At 41.4% G+C, this 13,938-nt stretch overlaps 1 protein-coding gene across 28 annotated transcripts in view; it reads right to left on the minus strand.

Moving 5' to 3' along the window:
* Sorbs2 (sorbin and SH3 domain containing 2) overlaps positions 1-13,938 on the minus strand; it is a 300,895-nt gene that overhangs the window by 128,997 nt on the left and 157,960 nt on the right. For 3 of the 28 annotated variants that reach the window (XM_040731921.1, XM_040731918.1, XM_040731911.1), the window contains exon 3: positions 829-884. The exons of the other annotated variants lie outside the window; for them this stretch is intronic. The gene's annotated coding sequence lies outside the window, so the exon portion shown is untranslated. The remainder of the gene's footprint in view (positions 1-828; positions 885-13,938) is intronic. 28 annotated transcript variants of the gene reach the window in all.

The following is a 13,938-nucleotide window of genomic DNA, read 5'->3' on the forward strand; positions in this document are numbered from 1 at the left end:
GGCTGGACCATCTCCATATTCTTTTTGGGTGGAAGATGGGTCAGGCCATTCATTAAAGTGGGTAGGGAAGAATCACATAGACCACAATACGCTTTGAATTTTCTAACAGTTTGTTATGAAGAACATGGGTTAGAATCAGTCAGTTTTATAAATTCAAATGGCCCTTTTAATGAAAGTAACATCACTTGAAGTAGATCTCAAGCAGGGCATGATACCATATTTCATAAATGTCCTCCAAACTGCAATTTGACAACTAAACCCTATACTGCCTGGGGTGGGACAGAAAGCTGGAATGGACAATCCTAAGGGTGGAGTCTTTGTACCTATTGGTGTCTGTGTGAGAATGAAGACAGTTTTGGGACCAGGGTGGAATTTGTTTACCCTTTCACTGCTCCTGAGACCCACACAAGATATTTCTTCACATGTGTCTGGGATGTGAGTTGGTGGCAGAGTGCTTACTGAGCATGTACAAGGCCCTGGGCTCCACCCCAAGCACTCCTCAATAAACAGACACAATCACTAAGCAAACAGAAAGTTCTCCTGAGATCTTGGCCTTGCCTCCCTTCCTCTGATGTCCTCGAGGGGCTTCTTCTGAATTGGCTTAAATACAGGTGTCTGTTCATAGCCCAAGGTTGACATTCTTCTGGGAATGACAGAAGTAAAGGTCACATGGAGGTCAGGTTTACTTACATTCTTTGGGTCACTATCTTATGTCCTTAACTTCATTTAGGGTTTTTGTTTTTTACTAAAATACATGCATTTAAGTTCTTCCCAGCATCATGAGCCCCAAGCCCAGGCCAAGTGAGGTTCCCCATGAGGGCATCATACCTTCTGAAGAAATGTACCCAGATCAGAATGGTATATGAGTCTGTCCTATTCTGGCTCTAGAAGAGAAATGTTACAATGAATAGGTGAACAAGGCCTGCTTAACAATTGCAAAATCACCAAAATAGCTGCAAGATCTAACCAAGCAAAACCTAACCTTATCAGAACATATTTTGTTCTTTACAAAGCTTGATGTTCACTTCTCCAAAAGACCAAAAAAAAAAAGCTGAAAGGAAACCATGCAAACACATTTATTATTTTGAGTGTATTACAGATCATGATTACTTTGTACTCAATAATTATATGAAATTAGTGAGCTAGAGCTGTTTTACACTGGGTCACATTAGATGGTTATGAAGCAATGATGACTGCCTTAGACTGAGATGTTTTGCAGATTCACTCACTTCATGGTCTTTATTACAAAATTCTTCTTACAAAGATTTATGTGGTTGCTGATCGGTGTTTTAACAAAATGGAACCATGAAGTGTAGTAGTAGCAAGTTCATACACTCCACACCCAGGACTCCTCTGGGATTTTCTAGTCCATTTTAAATATGTGTAGAGTGGGGCAGGACAGGAGAGATATACAGATGCATAGAGGGAGGCAATTTTTTGTTTACATTATGAAATAAACCTTCCCAAAGAGCTCTCCCTGTTTACCCCACTGGGTGCTACCATCCCTTTGCCTCTGATAAAGCCAAAGGATTACTTTTTGTTACCTGCCATAAAAATATCTTTCCTTTGTCACTATGTTTTCAGTCATTGAGAAATCACCTTTTAGGGATGGATCAGTCTCTGCCATGTAGAGGAGTACAATAGCTTATCTGACCGTGTAAGGCTCTCTGATGTACTAACAGAGACGAAACATTCTCTCCTGTCAGGTAAATCATAAGATAGTTCAAACAAGTGTCTCGGTTTTCTAACTAGGATGTTTAACCCTGCAGCAGAAATCTGAGACAGAGTAGGAAGCTACAGTCATGGGAAATGGTGTGAGTATTTTGTAGCTAAGGGTACCTTCGCTGTGGTATTCCATGCTCAGCATCAGCCTGTTTTAAGGGCTGTCTCTGTTAATGGTGAGAAGCAATGTGTGTTTCTGTAGATCATTCCCTTAACAGCAATAAATACTTCATTTCTGACATTCTAGGACACTGGCTTCAGATGAGTCACAGTAAATTATTTCTCCCTTCTGGCCAGATGCTATTTGCGGCATCTGCAAGTTGGGAAGAAATCGTTTCTCTCCTAAAGGGAACTACTCTGATGAGAAGAAAGGGCAACTATGCTCTCAGGCATGCACATGCAGCCCTGTGCCAAATGCCAGATCCCCTGCAGTCTTCATTCTGTTTAGACTACCTGTTTGCAAATAGCATTGGATGATTAATCTCGCTGAAACTGCATCTGCTTCTCTATTAGATGTTTGTTAATCCCTACATACATCACTGAAATCTTTTGTAGTATGTGGGTCCATGATTGTGTTCACTTTTGTCCCTTAAACACAGAGTAGACAAAGACAGCCTACTAATAGATACCTAAAATTCTGCACATGTGCCTTAATGAAGAGCAACTCATTTAACAGTAATGATTAATAGACAATCCTGGGAGATATGTGGACTCTAGCATTTTAATACAATTCTACTGCCACTGAGTTCACCATTAGACAATTAAAGTATTCCTTGCAGCTGGCACTTACCAAAATTGCCATGTCATAAAGCTCTTTCTGAGGCTCTCACCTTAAACCAGGCAATGCTTACAATACCAGACAAGAAGGGGCCTGCCACTTTCCCCCCATTTACAAATCGGAAATAGAGCCATGGCCAGGTGCCAAGCTATTTAGACCTCAGTGGTAGGATGGTCTTCCTCATAACAGCCTACCTCTAAAAACAGTGCACAGATATGGAGTCATCCCCATGACCTGCTGTAATAGTCTAAGTAGCTTTTGTCAACATTGCTTCTTACCAGCGTGCATATAGGGACAGTAAAGACCCACTTTTGATAAATTTTCAAAGTCTTATCGCCCTTAAACAATGATTTATCATCAAGAGGTGGTGGTGTAAATCTAGTCTTTATGAAACAACAAAGCAAGCGTGCAGCTAAGGCAGCCGCCCACTCTAAGTCAGAAGGGTGCGTTCTCATAGAAAGGCATTGCTGTTGTGTGAGTCTTGAGGGCATTGCTGAAGCCACATGAGAATCTGGCCAGTTGTGGGTTCCTCATCAGAGAAAGTAAGACTCAAGGGAAGTAGGAGAAGAAATGGGGGTATGCAAGGAAGGGTTAAAATCAATGTCATCTGGGACTGGACAGATGACTCAGCAGTTAGGAACATTGGCTACTCTTCCAGAGGACCCAGGTTCAATTCCCAGGACCCACATGGCAGCTCATAACTGTTACTCCAGTTCCACAGACAAAACAACAATGGACATGAAATAAAAATATATTTAGAAATGCCATCCACGTTAACGAACACATTATGTTTCATACCTGTAACAGTACAGAAAAGAGGATCCAAACAAAATACCCTTTCTAAATGGGGGTAATGCTGCTTAGCTACAGGTATGTAAATGAGCCAACCCCATGGGTTTTCCATAGTCATTCTTGGGGATCTTTAGTCCATAGCCATCCTAATACACCCACCTGCAAGCAGCAGGCCCCTCTGGGACTTTGCCTAAGGCTGACTTATTTGTGTTTGCTACTTATTTTCTGCAAATACACCAGGGTGTCAAAAGATGTCACCTACACAACATCTCATCTTCAGCACAGACTTGGAAAATCAAAAAGTGATAGTCCATACCAGGGTAAAGAGAAATAGTTTTCAACAGGCAGACAGGATTGACCTCACCCAATGCATGCAGACTCGTTGGTCCTTTTCTCCTTACTTATTTTTCTCTTTGTCTCACTGTGTAGCTATCATGTTATAGTTCCAGGTTAACATGTCAAGTGAAGTGTGAATAAAATGCCTTAGCAATGCCCATTTCAGCTGAGTTGCTAACCAGCAGCACTTGGGAGTGATGACCAAGGTGGGGATTGAGCATTGATGCTTGCCCAGTGCCGCCCCTCCCTTCTCTAAGTATGCCTAGTGCTTTAAAAGCAACTAACACCTCTCGCTGTTAAGAGTGGGGAGGGGGGGTGTTTTCCAATGATGGTTCTAACTGGCAATTGAACTTAGAATTTCCACTGCCTTTGAGTTTCAGGTTTGGAACTTAAGACGGCTGCTGACAAAACAGCTGCACTGACTCAGCTCTGACCCTTGACCTCTCCCCAAAACTGGTGGGGAGAGGGAGATGATGGAGGCAAGTGGCCCACCAAGAGCTTGGGGTCACCTCTTTCCTCAATCAGTGTCAAACCTTTACCTTCCGTGGGCTGCCTGAGCTGTTTAAGAAGAGCTGGGCTGGTTAAGTAATATCGGGACAGTTCAGGAGACACTAAATTCAGATTGGAAATGTGCAAAAGAAGGGACTGTTATCAAAACTCTCAGTGTTCTAGAGGGTTGGGTGCAGTAGCCTTGATTCTGACATATGGAGAGAGGCTGTGTGCATGCAGCCTCACACTGGTTCAGAGCTAACACCTTTGTGGGGATTAACATTTTACACAGCCAGAAAGGGTGCGAGGAAGTGAAAAGCTTTTCCCACTGACAGAACATTTCTACAAAATCAAGCTCTGTCCATCTCTGGAATACCAGACTTATGCTCAGTCCCTAAGGAAAGCTGAACCAGTGCTTCAGGCAGTCTCTGTTCAGTAAATAAGCCGGCCTGTGCTCCTCTCTCCTCTTGGTATACAGAAACAGACTGTCTTGGCCCCCCTAGGAGGACACACAAGTAAAGTTGTTTACTAGTCAGAACGAGTGTATTGGCTCCTGGATGATCTCCACTGAATGTGGCTTTAGGGACTATATACTGCAGTGCGAGAAAAGGAGCTCTGAAAAGATAAAATAACAGTGAAAACTGACAGCACGTTCTTGTGATTTCCATGTTGTCTCCTTCCCCAGCCTCTACCTATGCTTGTCATTTGCTCAAGGATGGCTGTCAGGCACAGCATTCAGCATGCAAATACTTTGCTGACTTGGGAGAGCACATTATCCATATTTTAGGTCAGGGAGTACTTACATTCTTTGACCTACTGTCTTATGTCTTTAATAATGATGCCTTGGCTAGCACCCCACGTAAGAATATTTTTGCTAAAATATACAGAATTCATTTCTTCTTCGCAGCATGAACCAAGTCCAGGCCACTGAGGTTCCCCATGAGAGCAGCATACCTTCTAAAGAAATACACCCAGGGACTGGAGTGATGGCTCAGAGGTTAAGAGTTCAATTCCCAGCAACCACATGGTGGCTCACAACCATCTGTAATGAGATCTGGTGCCCCCTTCTGGCCTGTGGACATACATGCAGACTGTATGCATAATAAATAAATAAATACAAAATTTTAAAAAAAGAAATGCACCCAGATCAGAATGGTATATGAGTCTGTCCTATTGTGGCTCTATAAGAGAAATGTAAAGCACTTTCTTTCTCTCTCTCTCTCTTCTCGTGTATGTATGAATGATTGTGCTGTTAATCTTCGAAGGTTATTCAAATATTTTATGAGAATTGGCTGTTTTTTGTTCCCTCTTAGAATGCCAAGTGTTTCATTTTTACACAGAGCTGATGACAGGCTAGACATTCCAACAGCAGTTTAGTTAATTTAACTAATTCCTATCAGTAGAAGCAAAGTAATGGGACTTGGCCCATCCCAGCCAAGGGATTTTCCTTTTCCCATAGCGGAGAAAGCAAAACAGACTATGAAGTTTTGCAAATGGACAAGTTTAGAAATAGTTCTAAGATCCTGCATTGCCAAGTGTTTCATAAAAAACTGTTTCCTTTCTATTTCATGCCAAAAATGTCATCTCCTGAATATATTTTTCCCATATCTGGCCACATGTCCAAGATTTTTTTCTTTTCCAAGAATAAATAATTTTTTTCTGGGCTATAAAAATGTCACTTGGTCTATCAGATTAAACACGTCTTTATATAGAAAAAGCATTTGAAACATCCCATCAGTGGCTCTAAAGAGAGATTCTTGCTTGGGATGATTTTGTGAATTCAGATGAAATGAAAGGTTTTAAATTCCATCTGAGACTTTCAAGTTTCTGACTTGTTTCATAATGCTGCCTACTTTTTCTTCTAATGCCCTTTTACTAGAAAGCATTAAATGAGAATTAATCTCTGTCTCTGACCATAATAATGCCTTGGCTAATGCCCCTACAGAAGGGTACTTTCTGGGCTCCATTTTCTATTTGCATAGTTGAGAAGATTCAGCTGCCAGGGTTTCAAGAACCTGAGCTTCTAAAAAGCGTGAAGTTGCAAATTAGCTGTCAAGTTTAATAGAGAGTAAACGGAGCTGCCTAAAGCTAACCTGATTCCACTCCTTCTCTGGTGTCCTATTGATCCTGCCTTAGGTGATACACAGAGCCCTGGAAAATAGCAACGAGTATGCATTTTTCTCCTCTACCTGCTCAGTGTGGTAATTACATTTGCAAAGCCAAAAGCTGAGTAAAAAGTCTTGGAAGTTGGAAGCAGGACAAAATGGAAAGATGCTTGAAAAAGCAGTAATATTTATACATCTGGAATGTGCTAAATATTCAGAGAGAAATAAACCAAACGTGTTCTGTCTCCTACAGCTATTACAGATGTGATATGCTACAGATTTAAAGTCTGATACTTGTTATTGATGATTAACCCATGGTCAGCAAGCCCATGGGGGGTAAAATGACTTCAAAGTTGGCATATAATGTCATCACCAGTTAGCAGGCTAATGTCATTATGATTGTTTTGTTGGTGTGTGAAGGGGTGCTCAAGGATTGGGGGGGGAGGTTCTAGTTCCTTACAAATGGCTCCTTCAAAATGTCATCTTTCAAAAAACTTATTATCCCCTTTAAAGCCTAAAACTGCATTTAGAGAGTACATAAAGATGAGAATGTACAAAAATTCCTCAGATCACATGCCAACCTGTTTTTGAAATACCACACAGCTGCTTCAAGTAAACCAACATCTCTCAAAAATTAGCTATCTATTGAGAAACAAGAAGGTGCGGCAAATTATCCTGCTTGTCTTCACTCTACTGCCATCCTGCCAGAAATCCTACCAATCGCCTTAGTATCCATCTCTCATGTCACTTTGACATATGCCTTCTCCACTCATGCATAGGAAATGAAGCATTTGCATTATGGAAATATCAAGCACCTGAAAACACTTACGTTCTGTTGAACCAGGTCTCCCATGACAAAAATGATAAAACCGAACGCAGCAGATGTGCCTTTTAAGAAAAGCAACGTTAGCATCATGATGCACCAAGTCCGAAATGATACCCTTCATTGGTTGCAATTGGTTTTGCGTCGGCGCTATAAAAAATAGATGGTGGAAACACAGAGCTCTGGACAGAAACACAAATCCTCAGTGGGAGGGGAATCTTGTGTGGAAAGGGAGCAGAAAGAGGTGGTGGTCCCATCCATCAAACAGAGGCTCATCTCATGCTGACAAGTGAATGCACATGCAGTATAAACACACTGTCAGGGCATTCATCACCGTGGGCAGGGCGCAATGCCTGGTTCAATTTTCATAAGTGGCAGGAAGCTAAACATATGCACTCCTGCTAGAAGTCCTGTGGCACAGAAAAGTGAGCCTGTGGAATGCCACTATAGAGTAGGCAGGCTGGGCTCTTTATGGGTGTTTGGGTTTTTTTTATTGCTTTTGCCCCAAAGATAATTTTCAACACCAGAATGCCCTGTGGCTGTGACATACAGAAAGCCAGGAAACAGTGTAATAAAGACTGGAATGTCAGGCTGGAGAGATGGCTCAGGGGTTAAGACCACTGGCTGCTCTTTCCAGAGGTCCTGAGTTCAATTCCCAGCAACCACATGGTGGTTCACAACCATCTATAATGAGACCTGGTGCCCTCTTATGGTATGCAGACAGAACACTGTATCTATAATAAACAGCAAATAAATATAAATAAAATATTTAAAGGGGAAAAAAAAAGACTGGAAAGTCACCGGTCTATGCTACAGCAAGGAGCGATGCTGAGAGGCCTGAGTGTGTAAGAGCAGCTTAGATGAGAACCACGTACATGTACCAATGTTTTGGTTTATACTCTGAGCACAAAGATGTATAGAAAATGTTTGAAAACTACAAAACTGAGACTTGTGGTCTGTTACTTGACTAAATACAACAATGTCTGTGATCCTAAGTATGCAAAATATGACCCAAAGTCATCAACAAAAACATTAGCTGAAGGGCTGAGGGTGTGGATTTAATTGGTACAGTGTTTGGCATGTAGCATGAGGACTCAAGTTCAGATTCTCAGCACCCATGTACAAAGTCAGCCGTGACTATGAGGCACCTGTAATCCCTGCCTGGGATGCAGACACGGGAGGATGCCTATGGTTCATCAGCCAGCAAACCTAGTCTAATAGGTGAGTTTCAGGGTCAGTGAAAGATCTTGCCTCAAAAAATAAGGTGGAGACGCAATTGAGGACGATACCCAGGATTGATTTGTAGCCTCTACATGCACATGCCCACACACTGTCCAATTTTTCTCTCTCACACAGAAACACACATACACAGACAGACAGACACACACACTCACATACACACACTCATAGACACACACAGACATACATGTGTACTCAAAAGGCCATATGGAATCTTTACCACTCTGTAAGAAAGTGTAAAGGCCCATTTGCTTCTCTGTACCTCCTACACTTTAAGTAGAGGTCATGCCTGAGACCAGCCTTTCTTCTCACCTCCGTTCTGCTCCTTAATTTGTGGTCTACTCTGGACGCAGCGTGAAGTAAATTGAAAACGCACTTCTGTTTTCATTATCTCTTTTGATGACAAAACATACCCTGGTCAACTGACAGGAGCAAACCAGGCTTGGCCTTCCCGGTAATCATTAAGCATTAAGATATTCATCTTCGTCACCCCACCCTGTGCTCCACTTGATCCTGGTCAGTATCTATTTTGTCTTATGTCTTGCTTTTCCAACCCCTTGTGTCTGGGCTGCCTTTAGCCTTTCCTGAGTTGGAGATTTGTCCTGATTTTCTCAAGTTCCCTTCCTTGGTTTCTTAGCTTCTTTATATCCAGTTTAACTTGGTCCATTGGCATGTTTTTCCCATTCATTTTTGGTGAAGACAAATGGCTAGACCTCTGGGTCCTAGTCCTGTGTCAAACATTTTTCAGTATGGAGTTTGAACAACTCTAAGGTTCTAACTTTTCAAGCCTGTTGGCTAACTTTTTATGGCCACTCAGTTTCTAAGGTATGCAGAAATAAAAAACCAACCAACCAACCAACCAACCAACCAAAGCAAAGCAAAACAACACACCATCAGCATGACTGTAGATATGACCTGACCTGGCTTAGAAGTCTCCTGTGACTATGCAATGGCCACCTAACTTAGCACAGCACAAAGTAGAAACAATGACAACAGAGATTTTGTAAGTTGCTCTTCCATTCATTCATTGACCATTCATTCTTTCAGTATTTATTGCATCCTTGATTTCCAGGCAAAAAGGACCAGAAGTGTCCAGAGAAAACTAGGGTCCATGCACACATGGAGTTGAAGTTCCAGTGCAGTTTACTTTGGAGATCAAATAATGTTATTCCTCAAATCTGCATACCATCGTGCCTCAGATGTGGAAAATTCTCAAGAGCTATTAGTTATTGTCGTAGCCATAAAAATAGATGCTTAGCCAAAAGATTTAACTGGATTAGACTGAAATAATAAATATAGACCAGGGCTGAGGCAATGACAGTGTTTGCAAATATGAAGACCTCTGTTCAAATGCCCAGAATCCACATAAAAAGCCAGTGTGGAAGAATGTGCCTGTAATCCCAGAGATGTGAGGCTGGGAGGGACAGGAGGGTTCCCAGGGCATAGCCAGAGTGTGGGGTTCAGGTTCAGTGAAACACCCTGTCTCAATATATAAAGTGGACAGGGACAGAAGAAAGCAGCAGGCACTACTTCTGTCCTCTTTATGTTCTTGCATGGATGTGAACACAATTCCCACATTCTCACAAAACCCAAAACCTGCTATAGTAAAAAGGAGAGAAAATAAATGGAATCCGGGGAAGAGGAATTATTTCCCAAGCATGACTGACACTAAGTAGGCTCCAAGTAACTCCTAAGTGCTGGCCCACACTTGTTTATATGGTGTTGCATATCCAGGAATATAGAGGGCAAACCTGTTCACCCACTTTGCACACCTGCACAGCCCCCAGCAGCACATGGGACACCTTTAACAGATGAACCTCACAGCAGCTTATAGCTTTGAGCCCTTTGGCTCTGGCTGGAACTGGCTCAGTTTCCTGAAGAGATATCTTGTTTACTCCCATCAACCAAAGCAACCTAGATCTGAACTTCAGATCAGAGAGATGGCAGGATGGAGGTTCACTATGTTTCTCTTTATTAGGTACATTGTCATCTCTAAGTTCATCTTCGTTTCTTATGTTTCATAGCATCATGGTGAGATAGGCTGGTTTTGCAGCTTGCAGCTTAGAGGAAATTTGTCGTTAGTAACCAGTTTGATCTCACTTTATTTGGCTATGCTAAGAATTGTAGGATCTTTTCAGTTATCTTTCTCTTTTGCATACCCGTTTAATTATTAATAGCTCAACTGGGGAATCAAACTTTGGTTTCCCTTTGGTTTTGCAAAGATTTCCCAACTAGCTTCCCTATGGCTACCTAGTATGACCGAACCCAGATAATTCCTTAACATATTCCAAGAGTGGGTATTGCTGCTGTGTTTTCTGTGACTTACTTTGGTGATAAATATGAAACCACACATATAAAAATTATGTGATAATTCATTGCCTCTCTCATATATTATCATAGTATTATGTAACTCCGTAGCTTCCTAAAACATTAACCTAATGTATTACTTTCCATAACTGTCCTCCACATCCCATGGATTTTATGTTAGACAAGGATCAGGTGCCCATGCATGTTGAACAATGCAAGCTTTGAGATGTGGACTCCTTCTCCCTTTCCCCTCATTTTTATTATGCCTTCTCTACTTTTACTTCCTAAAAGTCCATGTGGTTGATGCTGTCATAGAAATACCATTATACTGTGATCACATAAAAGATGGTAGCTTCAAACAGTGTTCCCCACAGTATTAGCTATTGCGTTTACAGGGAACTTGTTGTAATCACAGTAAGCCTAATGTAACCTTTCCCAGATTCCTTAAAGTTACTGGTAGGTTTTAAATCTAAATTTGTTTCATTAGATCAGTAGAGTATCAGTTCACATTGTATGTTGGTATTGATAAAAACCTTTGGCTATTTTTCTATTCTGTATTACTAAACAAAACCTGAAGTTTTGATTGAGATAGGAAAGACCTGATAAATTATCAATGCTCAAGCTGTCTTTTCTTTAGCTCAAATCAATCAAGGAAGTAGTGTCATCTTGGAACCCATGCAAGCAAGTGATAATGGCAGCAAGCCTACTAAACTGAGATGGTTTTGAACTGTCAGAATTCCAGAATGAACACATTTTTCAAATTTAATAATATTTGACACACTGGCAGCATAGACCTGTGATAGGTGAAAACAAGCTTGGTATTGTGGTAAATGGCCATTAAATGATGCTGAAATTGATTCCTAATATTATTAGGACTTTCCTACACCATGAAGTAAAGTTTTCTTCTTAACCACTTCTGCTATGCTTTGGTGATTCTCATTGACAAAGGCAATCCCAGAAAGGAGAGACAGCTTAAGTGTTGGGTCAGTCCCTTCGAGGACTCCTGTTAGTCATTCATCAATAAGGAAATGAAGAAGAAATGAACAGACACCTGGAGCCCAGCTGAGGGCAGAGAGGACCAGGTTCACATTGTTTGGAGATGAGTAGGCATACAGAAGTATTTCCTCACTATCATTCATGAGTAGTTGAAGTAGGAGCCAGACATGAAGGATACAGAAGCTGTTGCACAGATCAAGTAGGTGGTAACAGTACCTTCCTGAACCTGAACAGATAGGAATGCAAGTCTAACCAGAAACATCCCTAAAGCAAGGAGGGATCCTAAATGGCCCTACACTTTTATTTTCATACAGTTTTGGGTAGGTATTTTGAAAAATACACAGATCAGTTCTGTAGTACAGTTATCTTCTAAACTAATATTGACAAAGACAAGGAAGGCAGAAGAACATGGTAGACACCTCCCTTATGGCACCTTAGTCCTCAAGTAGCACTATTTTGACTTGATAAAGGAAAGATATCCCAAATCTGCTTAGTGAGTAGCCATACCATATTTAATGTGTGTGTCTCATTGGACACTTAGCATAATATCTGAGAATATACAGTTATATATTATTCTTATAGATAAAAGCTAAACAATAGCAGCAAATAACATTCTCTTTTTGGTTTCTTGTAATATATTAATTTTTAGTCCAATATGAAGACTTCAACTCAAGCTGCTTGGAGAATGCCTTGATGAAGGCCTGTCCTATTGATCTCTATGCCACTATCTTTTGGCCATGACCTTTACCACCACATTTCAGTCTTCTGGAAACATTGGGGGAGATCCAACTCTCAGAAAAATGTCTTCCTGCTCTATTTTTGATCTTCCTATGCATCAGCAAAACCTTAACCACTTCTCTCTACACTGTGAATTATGGAAAAGGAATCCCGAGGGAAATCAGAGAAGGAATAACAAGCTGACAGACACGGAGAGGGAAAGACCAAGTGGCTTTTCATCAGGGTTCAGTTTCTGTAAGATTTATGGCAGGCCATGTTTTCTCTACACTTAAGTAGCTTGAAGGGCTATAGAAAGATGAATGCCTTGCGAGATAACTCAAATACATTTACTTATGTGTGAGAGTGCTCTAACACCGTCATGAAGCATGTTCTCAGGGCTGTTTTACACAGTGTGATAAGTTTCTCTGGCTCTCCATAGTCACTTTGATCTGACTAGACTAGAGTACGCCAGTGGGAATGGAGCCTGGATCTAGTGGCTGGGACAAGCTCTGAAAAGCTAAGGTGACCATGATGGGACTGATGTACTGCCAGGAATATGAAGGGTAAGATCTCAGTATGAGGTTTAGGCCTTCTAAGACAACATTACTTCCCTTCAGGCAACAACCTATACTAGTGGTTACCTCATTGAGGACTAAATCATGTACTCTCAAAATTCCTGTGATGAGGGCTGGAGAGATGGCTAAGCAGATCAAGTGTTTGACATATAACCAATAAAAATAAAAACCCAATTGAGGTCAATATACATATAATCCTAGTATTGGTAAGTTTGAGACAGATGGATCCCTGGGGCCTACTGCCTGGCCAGTCTACCCAAATCAGTGAAATGCAAGTTCACTGAGAGGCCCTGTCTCAAAATATGATGTAGAGAGCAATTGAGGAAGACACTTAATGTTAACATCTGGTGTCTACATGCACACACACAAATACATACCCACACACCCACATATGTGGAGACAGACAGACAGACAGACAGACAGAGAGACAGACAGACAGACAGACAGACACACACACACACACACACACACACACATACACACACACATTTTCTATGGTGGAAACCCTGACTCCAAAATACCTCAGAATGTTACTATGTTTGGAGGCAGGCCTTTAGAAAGATGGTTCAGTTAAAATGAGGCCATTGAGGTGGACCTCCTTCCAGTTTACCTAAAACCCTTGTAAGAAAAGGAGATGTGGACAGGGACAGGGCAGATGCAAGCATGCAGATAAAGACTGTCCTCAGACAGTGGGGGAGCAACTCTCTAGGGGGCACACACAAGACAGGAAGAGAAGCTGCTGGGAAAGGAGAATCTGCTGACACCGTGATCTTGAACAGCCTCTTGAATTTCTTTCTGGCTTCCAGAACTTCGAGTGATAATAATGTTTAAGCAAAAATGAGATAATGCCAAGCTGAAGTTCTGAGCAAAAAAATGCAATATTATTGTAGGTTCAGGAAGTTGAATTTAGAAACAGGCTATGATCTGATTGGACTAGAAGACTCTTGTCTAAGGGTGGTGGATCAGGTTAATTGGGCTCTTGTTCTCAACCTTTCTAATGCTGTGACTCTTTAGTAACAAGTTCTCATGCTGTGATGACCCGGAATCATAAAATTTTTT

Source organism: Mesocricetus auratus, unplaced genomic scaffold (genome assembly GCF_017639785.1).
Source record: "Mesocricetus auratus isolate SY011 unplaced genomic scaffold, BCM_Maur_2.0 Super-Scaffold_100026, whole genome shotgun sequence".
NCBI classification, from domain to species: Eukaryota; Metazoa; Chordata; class Mammalia; order Rodentia; family Cricetidae; genus Mesocricetus; species Mesocricetus auratus.